The sequence below is a fragment of the Heterocephalus glaber genome, unplaced genomic scaffold (assembly GCF_053883595.1).
Source record: "Heterocephalus glaber isolate CG9 unplaced genomic scaffold, H.glaber_assembly_v1.0 deba00001463, whole genome shotgun sequence".
Taxonomy (NCBI): Eukaryota; Metazoa; Chordata; class Mammalia; order Rodentia; family Bathyergidae; genus Heterocephalus; species Heterocephalus glaber.
This window is the reverse complement of record NW_028258310.1, coordinates 18,713,562-18,722,502: the sequence shown is the minus strand read 5'-3', so window position 1 is coordinate 18,722,502 and position 8,941 is coordinate 18,713,562. Positions and strand designations below refer to the sequence as shown.

Here is an 8,941-nt window from a genome sequence, read left to right as displayed (position 1 = left end):
AAGAGTAGAGGTAGTAACCTGAATGAGTAGCTGCCCAAATGGGTAGTAACGTGAATCTGCCAGAACAGCCCCATCTCCTGAGCTCAAATTGTGGGCTTTGTCCCTTCTACTCACGCCCCTATGCCTTGACTATAGCCTCCTCCAGGGCAGTACCCCTGAAATCCTGAGCATCTGAATGCTGCAGGCCTCTGTCAACAGCAAGCTCTGGTGCTCCCCGTAATTTTTCCAGAGCTGGGACCCCTCCCGCTACCATCTCGGAGCCTCACTTGGTCAGAGCAGCCAGGAGAGGCAGAATCAGTGCGCAGAGAACTCGGTAATAATCCTAGCACAGGCAGCCGAGCTGCTGTATAAAGACAGATTAAAAACTCATCGGGTGGAGATGAGAAAATAATTCAGCCGGTTGGCCACAGTGGGAAAGCCTGGGGCTGCAGGTGCTAGTGGTGGTACATGTGAGCGGGTGCCAAGGATGCCAGGGACTCTGGCCTTGCAAATCTGCACCCCCCACCACCACCTTAGTTCCACCCCCAGAGCCACCTTCCTTTGTTGCCTGCCTTGAAGCCAAGGCTGACAAATCCCGGTCCCCCAGGGAGGAGTGAGGGGGCGGCAGGCTGGGAGAAGCCGAGAGCACAGTTGCTGCCTAGCTCCACACCCTGATTTATTTCCTCCGCAGCATTGAAATTATTTTGCTCATTTATTTGTTTACTTGCGTTCTGTCTCCTTACCTAGACTATAAGCCCTGGGAGGCCAGGGACCTGTTCATGTATGTACTGCAGTTTCCCCAGCCCCAGGCGTGCAGTAGGGACTTCTTAATGCTAAATGAATGGATGCACAGATTGGGATCCTGCCTCTTGCCACTTCAGGCTGTATGACCTTTCTGGGCCTCTGCTCCCTTAGCTGTAAAATGGGTAGGGAAACATCCCCCAAAGGATATCTGGGCCCAACGGCCAATTTCTAGGAAGCGCCTGGTTAAGGATTCTGTTAAACATTTAGAAGAAAATGGAAACCGTGTCTGACACGTGCTGAGCCATCAGGGGGCGCCCTTGTGCAAGGCGCGGGGCGTCGTCGACTTCAGCAGGTTCCGGGGTGAGCGCATCCAAAGCCGCCCCCACTCGCCCGCCCCTACCTTTGAGGGGTTACTGCCTCCCCCTCCATTCCATTCACACCCCCACTCCAGCGCGTGTCCCCGCTCCAGGGACTGTCTCCACGGCCCTGGGCCCCCTCCCCCCACCTGGCCCGGACTCCTTCCGCCCACGCGGCCCCCATATGCTGGGAAGAGCCTCCCACTCCCCATCTGTCAAGCTACTTCCTTGCCCCCATTCCAGGCTCCGCCGCCATCCTCTCCTCCAGGAAGCCGGTCCTGATTGAGAGGAAGGTGAGCCAACGTCGCCGGACACCCGCCCCCAGCCCCACTCTCCTGAGCAGCGGGCGGTGCCCGCTACCCTAGAGCAGTGCCCAAAGCCGAGTTTCGGAGCAGATGAGAACCCCGCGAGCTTCAGATCTGTGGGGAAACCCAGGACCAGGAAGGACCCCTGGTGACAGCCCAGCGGGGTGCGGGGCTCGGAGTGTGAGTGTGTGGGGGGCCGGGTTTGCAGGCCTGCCGTACTCTGGTGCCAGATCCGGGGGTCACAGCTCGGGGCAGTCACCTAAGGGACCCGGGGGTCACGCAGCAGGCCTGTGCAAGAGCCACGGTCACGAGGGACGGGGACGCGGGTCCTGGGGGCCCCTATGCGGAAGAACGCTGTCTGCTTTTCTCGCCTGAAGGACTGGTTTCATTTCGCAGATTGATTATTGCTGTGTGTGTGTGTGTGTGTGTGTGTGTGTGTGTGTGTGTGTGTGTGTGTGTGTGTGGTGTGTTTGGGCGTTAGTTTTTTTTTTTTTTATGTACCTTGCTTGTCTAATGAATGTTTGATTGCACCTACATCCAGAGGCTGTTTTAATGAAAGGTAAAGGCTCCTAGAGGGAAATAAATAAATAAAGGATCGTTCCCCATCCCTCGGCACCTCCTCTCCCAACAACCCTCCACCCACAGCTGTCTTCTGAAGCCTTCTGCCCTCGTGGAAGAATTCTGTTCCTGTTTGAATGTTCCCATGTAAATGATGCTTTCCCAGGGAAATCACACCCTTCAATCGGTCACTCTCAGGGCTTTTACTAAGGGTGTGAAGGGGAGAAGAATGAGAAGGAACTTGAGGGAGTGAGGAGCGAGGATGGAGAAGCAGACACCCTTCCTCTCCGCTGCAGGCCCGGACTGCAGCTTTATTCACTTGTTGAGCCGCTGTTCTGCCAGGCTTTGTGCGGAGTGCTGTGGAGGAGAAAGCAAGCACAGGTCAATGCCACTGTCAAGTTCAGTTCATCTACTATTTGTTTAGTATCCCAGTATCACATTCGGACCCTGGGGAATTTACTGGATTTCAGAAAGCCTCAGTTTCCTCATCTGTAAAATGGGCACAATAATCATATTTATCTCAGGATGTGTTGGGAGGATTAAATGAGACAAGGCACAGAAATTTCTTAAAGCAAGCACTCAATGGATGCTACCCGTGATTATCTACTCGGTATTGAGCAAGTGTAGGGGCTGTGAGAAGGGAAAGTGGAGGAGCACAGCCCAGGGAATCTAATAGAGGGTGGAGAGAAGGGGCATCCCTGTAGGAGGTAGAATGCCTGTATTTTTGTCCCATCATCAGTCACTAGCTCTCTGGCAGGCACTGTTCTTCACTCTATGGATACAGCTGTGAGGCAAATAGACCTGGTTTCTGTGCACAGAGGGTTCATGTCAGGTGTGTGTATGTGAACAGACTGTGTACAGGTGGGCAGGGCTGGAATGCAGCAAGCACAGAGCTGTGGGACACCCAGAGGGCCCTCACTCAGCCTGGCTTCCTAGAGAAAGGCAGTTTAGTCAGACAAAGATGTGGATGGGCTGAGGGGTGTGGGAGGGACGGGAGCAAGAACATTCCAGGCCTGTAGAACTGCCCCTTGGCAGGCACAGAGATTAAGAGAGTGAAATCATGGCTGATTGTAGAGCTAGAATTTCAGTCTCCCATAGTGGTTAGAGAAACAGCTTTGGTTGGATGTCTGGGTTCAAATCCCAGGTCTGCTATTTACTAGCTCTTTGACCTGGGCTGACTTACTTAACCTCTCTGTGCCTCAGTTTCCTTTTCTGTAAAGTGAGTATATTTTTAAAATGGTTAACAGTACTCATTTCATTGGATTGTTGAGAATGAATGAGATGGCATTTGTTAAGTACTTAGCCCAGGCTTCCATGAGATTAGCATTCAATAACTGTTTTGCTTTATTCTTCACTGTTATTGAAGATTAGACCATGGCATGGGGAGGGTAGAGGTGAGTAGGAGGTTCAGATCAGGAAGGACTTTATAATCCTTGGGAAAGGGTTGGTCAAACCTAAGAGCAGTGGAGATCAGGGAGGGATGAGATCAAATCTCCATCATCCTGGATGTCATGCCTGGCTCCTCTCTCACACCCCACAGGCAGTTCATCAGCAACTGCTGTCACTCCATCTTCCTAACCCATCAAGCGCCTGACTACTTCTTACCACTTCTGCAGCTGTCACCCTGGTCCAAGCCATCATCGTCTCTGTCCTGCACTGCTGCAAGAGTCTCCCTGATTTTGCTTTTGTCCCCCTACAGTCTATTCCTCATGCAGCATTGTGGGATCCTGCTAAAATGTAAGGTAGGTCAAGTCTCCCCTCTGCTCAAATCCTCCAATGTCTTCAAATCTCATTCAGGATCAAAGTCAAAAGTTTTTATGGTGGCTCACTGACCCTGTAACATGGCCTTCTGCGAAATGTCTTCCTCTGCTCTTACTCCTTTAGTCTTGCTTGTTTCTGGACTTCCTCAAACATGAACTTGAACTTGCTGAGCAGGATCCCACCTCAGGATTTTACACTTGATGCTCCATGCTCCCTTACTCCTCTCAGCCACCCCCTTGGGGAAGGGCTTCCCTCCAAACCCTGCTATACCACAGCAAGCGCATCTCCTGCTTATGCATTCCCTGGTTCCTCCTCTGCCTTGTTTCTTTTCACATCATTGTTGAATGCTGTATATTTAGCTGATCATTTATCACTGCTGCCTCACCTCCCCATTGGAATACAAGTTCCACAAAGACAATAGTTTTATTTGGTTCACTGCTGGCCTCCCAATACCTAGAGCAGTGCCTGACATAGAGCAGACTCTCAATAACTATTTATTTATTTATTTATTTATTTTTGGTACCAGGGATTGAACTCAGGACCTTGTGCTTGCGAGGCAGGTGGCAGAACCACTGAGCTAAATCCCCGGCCCTCAATAACTATTTTTTGAATAAAGGAGTGAATGAATGGGTGGATATGCACCAGAGAAGGGCCCCTCTGGACTCTGCAATGTACAGAAGGGTGGGGCCATAGTGGAGGCAGGGTGGGAGATCTGCAATCTTCCAGGGGAGGAGTGTGGTCTTCTCACATGGACAAAGAACACAGAGCTGGAGAGGAGTTGTGTGAGGAGAGATTCAGGTGTCATCTGCATGGTTGGGGACTGCCTGGATGTGGATGGAAGCATGAGGTGAAAGATCCTCATTTCTGACTCGCATGTCTTGGTGGGTAGTGGTGTCCATTACTGAAATGGTGAAAGGGAAATGGCTTGGGGTGTTTCTGGTGTGAGCCTCTCTGAGCCTGCATGGCCTCATCTGTGGAGTGGGGAGGACTCCCGTCCTGCTCATCGTCTGGGCCAAGTGTGTAGATACAGAGATGAGAGAGATGGAAACCTGCTGAACAGTGACCAGTGGCTCCCAGATGTAGAGGAGCATTATTACTATTGATGATGGTGACAATGATTTGGGGAGATCTGGCCAGTAGATGAAATGATAATATGCAGCAGAATCTAACCAGAGGCCAGCTAGGAGGAAGCAAATGCCAGGATGCTCAATTTGGTCAGTTTACGCAGTGGGTGGTCAGGAAGAGGAGAGAACAGTGTGGCCTGAGCTGTCATAGCCTTGTGGAGGGGACCAGTTGGCTGGATCCTGGGGTGACGTAAGAACAAGGCAAAGGTTGGACTGTGGTCAGAGAGGCTGCAGGGTGGCTTCAGCTCTGCCCATGGCAGGGAATCTGGGGCACAGGATGGACGATGAGGAGCACTGTGCACCTCCTACCTCACCTGCACCCACACAGGGGAGAAGACTGGAAATTCTCAGGCTGGGAAGCAGAAGCAGTTGCCAGGTGACTGGGCAGAAGTGCTCAGGGTGGCTGGTGGGAGTCTGCCTCTCTATGGCATGCAGTTAGTTTTGCTCATGCCCATACTAGGTGCCAGCTACAGTGAGAAACACAGAAACTCACTCTCAGAGGTTTATCGGGCACCTACTAACGGGAGCCCCTTAGTGTAAAAGGGCTTTTAGATCAAGGCCACTGGAAGACACTTCCCCATTCATTATTTTTACAAATATTTTATTTCATACCTTATATGTTCCAGGCACTGGGTGATAGATATAGGTAGGAAATTCTCTTAGTAATTTACTCAAAGCCCAGCATGGTGGCACACACTTGTAATTCCAGCACCCTAGGAGGCCGAGGCAGGAGGATCTCATATTCAAGTCCTATCTGGGCAAATTAGTGAGGCCCTATCTCAAAATAAAAAATAAAAAAGGGCTGGGGATGTAGTCCATTGTGAGGCCTTGGGTTTAATACCCAGTACTCTAAAGAACAACAACAAAACATTCACTGAACAACTATTGAGCACCTGTGGTGTGCCATACTCTGTGGTAAGCTTCGGGTGTATAACAGGGACGAAACAGAGCAAGATCTCTGCCCTTGTGGAGCTTAGATTCTAGCGGGGAGACAGAATATATATTAGATAGTGATAAATGCCAAAGAGAAAAAAGAGGGAACAATGTGAAGCTGAAATTTTAGACAAAGTGTTGGGGAAAGGTCCAGTGATGCCAGGTGAGAAAGGCAGAAAAGCAAGGCCTTGCTGGCCTCATTAAAAAATATATATATATGTGTGTGTGTTTATACACACACACATATATAATATTTACTCAAAATGCTGGAGGAGGCCAGTGGAACTTTTGCTTTTGTTTCTGCTTTTGTGTGCAGGAGTTTACTCAGGTGTTCCTTTGGGCTCCATGCCCTGGAAGGGGGGGAGGGGCAGGAAAGGGCAGAGAAGACGGCTGGGTACAGGCCCAGCACCAGCCTCGGGCTGACCTGTGGGGAGCTCTAGAGCTAGAATGGTCCTTCAGGGTTGTCTGGGTTGGCTGACGGTGAGTCCTTCATACTCCACATGAGTCTCTGACATGGAGATTCTGTCGGGTGGCACGACCTTGGACAAGGTGTTTCTCCACAGCTACCTGATCCCTGGAGGGGCTGGGAGCAGGAGGCTGCCTTGCGAAAGTGCTCCAGCCCCTGGGGCAGCGAGCCTTTCCCTGAACAGCAGTTCACACTGTCCACTAGTGGACTCAGGCCATTCTTTCTTTCCCCATCAGAATATTATGGATAATTTTAATCATAAGAGGTATAATCTGATTCATATATACATTTTTTAAAGTCACTCTGATTTCTTGTGTGAGGCTGGCACCTGGGAGTTCTGACAGGCCCTGCTGGCAAGCAGCCTCCAGGAGACTCAACTGGGCTCTGAGCCTGTGCGTGGTGTCCCCTGTCCCCCAAAAGACAGCTAGCAGTCCCATCTTCAGCCCGATGCTGTCCCAAAGCCATCCTGTGCCTTGAGCCACAAACATGATGGGGGTGGGGTTAAGTGCCCAGAAAGTCAGTTCCTCTAGAGTCAGGAGATTCAGTTCTGTGGACCCCTTTCCCAGCTTCTGCATGCCTCTTTTCTTTCTCTTCTTCCCTCTTCTTCCTGCTGAGCTTCCTTTTAAGAAAGCCCTTACCCTTGCTCAGCTGAAGGAGAGAAAAGGAGGTACATCTGTATGGGTGAAGGCTGCTGTGAGGCTCTCACCCCCACTCTCCACCTCAGTCCTGGGCCCAGAATGGGGGATCAGGAACCTGTCCCAGCCAAGAAGAGGGGCCCATGGGCAAACCAGGAGGGGATCGATGGAAGCAGCTGAGCCTCCTGCCTGGAGTGGCCTGTTCTTCAGGAAAAGGATCGAAGGCCGACAGGGGCTGGAGATTTTCTTGGGCAGCCATTGCCAGAATGACAGGGTGTGTCTGGTTTCCAATTTCTGTTCCAGTTCATGACACCTGGCTCCTGGCCTTAGGAAGTCTGGCTGTCTGGGAGACCTGGACAGCTATTTCTCTACTCACCACATGAATGAACAAGCTGCTTGTTTCACCCTGCCCCACTCTCAGGGTACTGGAGAAAGTTAAAGCTGTGTAGAGGGAGACAGATCTCGCCAAAGAAAGTGGGCCTGCTGCTGGACGGACCCTGGGTGTTTTTGAGCTCTTGCATCCACTGTTCCCACTCTGAGAAACACTTTTCCTGGCTCTTCTGAGGTTGGTTCAGTCGCCTTCATCCATGTATCAGTTCGTATCTCAAATCCTGTCCTGTCTAAAATAATTCACCCACTCCCTGCCTTTCTCTACACTTGTTTTGTTTTCTTGTAAAGCACATATCACCATCTGAAATTATCTTCTACTGGCTTATCAATAATGATGTTTTTAAAAAAATAAATAAATAAAGTAGAGAATTGCAACAACAACAACAACAAAATAATGTTTTTGTAAACTTCCCTGGACTGGATTGTAAGCTCCATGAGGCTGGGCCCCTTGCCTATCTTGTTCATCTCTGTATTTTCTATGTCTAGATTAGTGCCCAGCACATAGTAGGCACTTAATAAATGTTTTGTGAAATGAAAGGATTGTTTTTTATTCCCCCAAATTACTTGCCACCAAAAAGGTCCAGGAGAAAGTCACACCTATGAGCATATTTATGACCAGGATGGGCGAGTTCTTCCAAAGAAGTTGGACACAGCCTCAAGGTGGCAGGTCGTGAGCCCAGAGCATGTGGTGGTGAGGAGAGAGAAAAATCACCAGAAGCTGAGCTTCCTGGTGCACCAAATGCAGGGACTCCCTGAGTCTAGTCAAAGCCAGATTCTTTTGGAGAGCAGGTAAGGGAGAGGGGAAGGACAGGATTGAAAATAATCCTGGAGCTACAAAAGCTGCCCTTGCAAGGCTTCAGGCCACCAGCTGGGGGCGCCCACCAAGGATGAGGGCATCATCTGCACAGTTTCCAGACCATTTGAACCCTGGCTGCCCCTCCTACCAGAAAGGAGTCCGTGTGAAGGAGAATCTTCTCTCTCAAGTGTGACCCAGCATTGGTGTTGAATACCAGAAATGTTAGGATCAGCTAGAATAACATGTCACACGGTGGACTGCGTTCAGGAATGCCGGATTGGGTAACTGGCAAATTGAAAGGCTGCTTCATACTATAACGGTTAAAGGAAAAGGGAATTATCTCATGCCTTTCTTTTCGTCTATCAAGATGTCAGCGTATGCTAATTACCTGGCAAAGGCTTCAACGGGAAGAGGAAGAACAACTATTATATTTCTGAGGAAAGATTTATCTTTCCTTACTGGCGCCAGTTGGAGGAGGAGGTGGTGTGGTAGGGGGGTCAGAGAGGCAAAGTGAGAACTGTTCCTTGACTTGAATGGAATTGAAAACTGCTTTGAACTGAGGTTTCTCTCTTAAAATTAGAAATAATAAGCCTGTTGATAGAAGATTTGCTCTGAGCCTGTGGGCCAGTGGAGGGGGCACATGGGCAGGGACCCCAGTATCCTAGGAGGTTGTGGGGAGTGCCAGACAGGTGCAGCTGACTGGAGGGCCACAGTGGACTCTTCTGTTCATCCCAGATTGCATTAAGGAGCTGAGTAGGGTGGGGTTAAGGAGTGCAGGCTTAGTTAGGGTCACGCAATGCTCAGTGTGGAAACCTAGCTCCACTCCTCCTAGCTGTGGTCTGTGGCACACTGCTCCATCTTTCAGAGCTTCGGTTTCTTCATTTGTAGGGAAAA

The 8,941-nt window shown here is 50.3% G+C and overlaps 1 long non-coding RNA gene across 1 annotated transcript; it reads left to right on the top strand.

Annotated features, from left to right (window-relative positions):
- The first annotated feature begins 1,061 nt into the window (after window positions 1–1,061).
- Window positions 1,062–7,788, top strand: LOC110351088 (uncharacterized). The gene is made up of 3 exons (XR_002398120.2): window positions 1,062–1,372; window positions 3,483–3,684; window positions 7,165–7,788. It is a non-coding gene; the product is annotated as an uncharacterized LOC110351088 (long non-coding RNA).
- Window positions 7,789–8,941: the final 1,153 nt, after the last annotated feature.